Below are 4,912 nucleotides of genomic sequence, written 5' to 3'. Positions count from 1 at the left end.
AAAATGATATACAGGTGGTACATGACCCCAGTCAAGCTTGCAAAAATCTATCATTTGCCCGATAATAAATGTTGGAAATGTAAAGAAACTGAAGGTACATTCTTTCACCTTTGGTGGACGTGCCCAAGGATTAAGGCTTTCTGGGAAATGATCTATAATGAAATGAAAAAGGTATTTAAATATACCTTCCTGAAGAAACCAGAGGCCTTTCTTCTGGGCATTGTCGGCCAATTGGTGCCAAAGAAGGACAGAACTTTTTTTATGTACACTACAACAGCAGCAAGAATACTCATTGCAAAGTATTGGAAGACAGAAGATCTACCCACTTTGGAAGAATGGCAGACGAAGGTGATGGACTGTATGGGATTGGCAGAAATGACTGGCAGAATTCGAGACCAGGGAGAAGAGTCGGTGGAAGAAGATTGGAAGAAATTCAAAGACTATCTACAGAAATATTGTAAAATTAATGAATGTTAGAATGATGTTGGATAGAAATTATGTGGTTTCCAGCTGTAATGCTTTAAGAGAATATGAAAAAAGGGTTATAAATAGGTAAAAATCTAATGGTAAGGATTTGCTGAACCAACAATTTGAAGTGGAATACAAAAAAGGGAGGTATGAGGAGGTCCGGGAAACAAGCTAAAGGAAAATAAGCAATGGAAAATCTGTGTGTTTTTAACTATTTTTATTTTGTATTTTTGTTATTTTTTTCATTTTTATTGTAATACTTTAAAAAATCTTAATAAATATCTTATAAAAAACAAAAACAAAAACCATAAAACCGATTATCACGATATGGACTTCAAACCAGTTTTGGATGACATATTGATATATCGGCCAGCCCTGTTCACAATCCAAATGAAACCAAGGTACGTTCAGGCTCCTACAGGAACGTTTTTTTGGATTTCCGTCAAAAACTGTCAAACAGATCTGTCTTTTTATATGCTAAAAACCATCTGCTGGAAAGTCCCTAAGGCTGGTGTCACAAAGGCCCTGGGACACATTTGTGTAGGCAACATGATAACAGGGTGGGTACCTCCACTGGCCTTTCAGGGAATGTTTTCTTAGCTGCTGTGGCGTAAGCCTCGGTTTGTGCCACTGCACAAACAGAATTAGGCAGACAGAAGGCAGACGTCATGCCTATGAAGGAGACTGTCATCTAGTATGTATGGGAATGTCAAACAAAATTCCCAAATCAGAGCTTGCATGTGGAATGGATTAGCAGGATCTCATAATTGTGTACAAACATGCATAACCTTCTTTAACAGGAATTGGGCCCCTGTGGACAATGTCACCTCTTTTTCTAGAAGAATAGCACTGATATTTCCCTATGTCACTGCAATATGTACAGTGGTACCTCGGGTTACAAGGGACGCGGGTGGCGCTGTGGGTTAAACCACAGAGCCTAGGACTTGCCGATCAGAAGGTTGGCGGTTCGAATCCCTGTGATGGGGTGAGCTCCCGTTGCTCGGTCCCAGCTCCTGCCAACCTAGCAGTTCAAAAACACGTCAAAGTGCAAGTAGATAAATAGGTACCGCTCCAGCGGGAAGGTAAACGGCGTTTCCATGCGCTGCTCTGGTTCGCCAGTCATGCTGGCCACATGACCCGGAAGCTGTACGATGGCTCCCTCAGCCAATAAAGCGAGACGAGCGCCGCAACCCCAGAGTCGGTCACGGCTGGACCTAATGGTCAGGGGCCCCTTTACTTTTACATTTACCTCGGGTTACAGACGCTTCAGGTTACAGGCACTTCAGGTTACAGACTCCGCTAACCCAGAAATAGTACCTTTGCTTCAGGATGAGAACAGAAATCCCGCGGCGGCAGCTGGAGGCCCCATTAGCTAAAGTGGTACCTCAGGTTAAGAACAATTTCAGGTTAAGAACAGACCTCCAGAACGAATTAAGTTCTTAACCTGAGGTACCACTGTACTTCACTCAGTGATGGGCTCACAAAGAAGGCCTCCTCACAGTGGCAGAGAGCAGGCGGGGGCGGGGCTGGCGCACATCCTTGGGGCGTGGCGCGCCGCCTGCGGGGGCGGGGCAGCCACGATGCCACCCCACCGAGATTGTGCTGCTGGGGGTTGTGCGCTCCCCGCCTTTCTCTGCCAGTGCCTCCTCAGATCTTAAGTCCAGGGTTAGCCCAAGATGTGCTGCCTGAAACTAAGGATGATTCTGCTCCTCCCCCATGTCCCATACCAGGTAGGGAAGTTGGCCAGACTGGAAGCCGAATTTTAGAATCACAGAATTGTAGAGTTGGAAGAGACATCAAGGATCATCTAGGCCAATCCCCTGCAATGCAAGAAACTCAGCTGAAGCATCCATGACAGATGGCCATCCATCCTACTTCTCCTCCACCTTTCAAGGGAGACCTTTCCACTGTCGAACAGCTCTTACTGTCAGAAAGTTCTTCCTGATGTTTAGTCAGAATCTCCTTTCTTGTAACTTGAAGCCATTAGTCCTCCGAAGCAGGAGAAAACAAGTTTGCTCCATCTTCCATGTGACAGCCCTTTAGATATTTGGCTATCACATCTTCTCTCAGTCTCCTCTTTCCCAGACTAAACATACCCAGATCTCTTAACCGTTCCTCATAAGGCTTGGCTGAACAATCTTCCACTGCACCTGAGGGCAGCAGACTAGCTTAAGGGGTGCAGGTGAGGCGGAATGACTGTGTATGACACACACACTGCTCTGTTTGCTCATTGTCCTGCATCATCATCTACTTGAAGCAGCTGCCTCCTGCTACCTAACAGTAGAGCTGGCCATACTGAAGGCAAGGGCTGGCACAAAATAGGAAAGGCATACCTTCAAGTATTTACATCTTTCCATAACACGGGGGTCCCCAAACTAAGGCCTGCGGGTCGGATAAGACCTGAGGGACTCGTTTATCTGGCCCGCGGCGGCCCCTGCCGCCCACTGCCACCGCCCAATCTTACCGGCACTGCGCTGCTGCCCACTACCGGATCGGAGGAGCACCGGAAATAGCTTGTGCACATGCGCAAGCATTATTTGTGCATGCGCAAGTGTTATTTCCGGTGCACATCCAGGTTGGAGGAGGCCCGTGCACATACGCACAAGCTATTTCCGGTGCTCCTCCGACCTGGAAGTTCGCCGGAAATAGCGTGTGTGCACACGTATGGGCACGCGCTCCCCCGCCCTCCGGCCCGCCGCACGATCGGTGCTGGAGACACCGGTCTGAGGCGCAGTAAGTTTGTGGACCCCTGCCATAATGGTTAGTTGACAGTCTCTGAGTTTAAATTTTATGTGTTTCTTATTGTGTTTATATGTTCCATATCTATTTACTGTATCATTGTAAACTGCTGTTCATTTTTTGTAAAAGCTATAAAAGTATATCATCTTTTTCAAAAATAAATAAATGTGGGACCTAATTTTAGGGCTTTATAAATTAGCGGCAAAACCTTGAATTGGGCTCAGTAGCATGTTGATGTTAAAGCTATGGTTTTCCCAGTAGTGATGTGTGGAAGTGAGAGCTGGACCATTAAGAAGGCTGATTGCCAAAGAATTGATGCTTTTGAATTATGGTGCTGGAGGAGACTCTTGAGAGTCCCGTGGACTGCAAGAAGATCAAACCTATCCATTCTGAAGGAAATCAGCCCTGAGTGCTCACCGGAAGGACAGATCGTGAAGCTGAGGCTCCAATACTTTGGCCACATCATGAGAAGAGAAGATTCCCTGGAAAAGACCCTGATGTTGTTGAGAGCACAAGGAGAAGGGGACGACAGAGGATGAGATGGTTGGACAGTGTTCTTGAAGCTACCAACACGAGTTTGACCAAACTGCGGGAGGCAGTGGAAGACAGGAGTGCCTGGCATGCTCTGGTCCATGGGGTCACAAAGAGGTGGACATGACTAAATGACTAAACAACAACAACAACAGCATGTTGATAGTCAGGGCAGCCCGTGCAGGGTTGGTGTTAATTATGGCCCCCAAATGATACACCAGAGTAAATGATCACTGTGGAAACAGCACAACGGTTTTCCCCTGCTTTAAGGAGACCTTATCTAGTGCCTTTGTGACATCAGCAGCTATTATTACACCAATCTCCCGCCTTTCTCTCAAACCAACCAACCAACTAACCTCATATTAAGGAAAAAGCCAATGACTGAAAGACTTAACAGGAAGCAAAGCAAATACTACAGCCTCCTGACCACAGCTACTGCATACATGTTTCTGCCATTTGCCAGACATTTCACTAATTTATTCGTATTGCGGAACACACGGCTTTGGAAGTGCGGAACTGTGTGCTGGCTTAAGACTGAAAGGCAGCAGCAGAGGTAATAAGCAAGTCGTCTCCGATTTCAGGAAAATCTGCTGATTGCAACTCTAGCAGAATTGGGGTGGGGAATCAGCACACCATCACATTGTTTTGTTTCTAGGAATCACAGAGGGTTTTATTTCTAATCTCCAGGAAGAAATCAGAGGCCTGTTGCCCAGCCATGGATTTGCTGGGCATAGAAAGATAAACAGGAAAGCATCTCAAAACAAAGAAGAAGCTATGGTTACACAGCTTTCTCTGCAGAATAGGCATGCCATGTTCTGTCTACAGGGGAGTTGCGACTGATCTGCAGGCAGAGTTTCACTTTCAGAAGAGAATATTCCAGTTTTGGGGCTCGGGGCTAGATGCTCAAGTAAATCCATGTCTACTGCTGGAAACATCTGCTGCCCATATAATTATCCTTTCTCTTGCTGTAACATCTGGTTGGTCAAAGAAATGATAATGACAGCACTGTGTAGCAAGTTTCCCTGACCCCCTCCAAATACCGTATTTTTCGCTCCATAAGACGTACCTGACCATAAGACGCACCTAGTTTTTAGAGGAGGAAAGGGGGAAAGCCCTGGTTTTTTGAGGATCAGCTCACAGTTGTGCAACTTCTTTTGCAAAGCGGAAAAGCCCG

General features: G+C 46.2%; 1 long non-coding RNA gene across 1 annotated transcript; it reads left to right on the top strand.

The window, feature by feature from the left end:
• Positions 1 to 3,929: 3,929 nt before the first annotated feature.
• On the top strand, positions 3,930 to 4,670 carry LOC310755996. Its single transcript, XR_014544623.1, has 2 exons — positions 3,930 to 4,291; positions 4,426 to 4,670. It is a non-coding gene; the product is annotated as an uncharacterized lncRNA (long non-coding RNA).
• The last annotated feature ends 242 nt before the right edge of the window (positions 4,671 to 4,912 follow it).

This window comes from Podarcis filfolensis (genome assembly GCF_964270895.1).
Source record: "Podarcis filfolensis genome assembly, chromosome: 2".
In the NCBI taxonomy this organism is placed as follows: Eukaryota; Metazoa; Chordata; class Lepidosauria; order Squamata; family Lacertidae; genus Podarcis; species Podarcis filfolensis.
The sequence above is the reverse complement of the archived record's forward strand: the minus strand, read 5'-3'. Positions and strand labels throughout refer to the sequence as shown.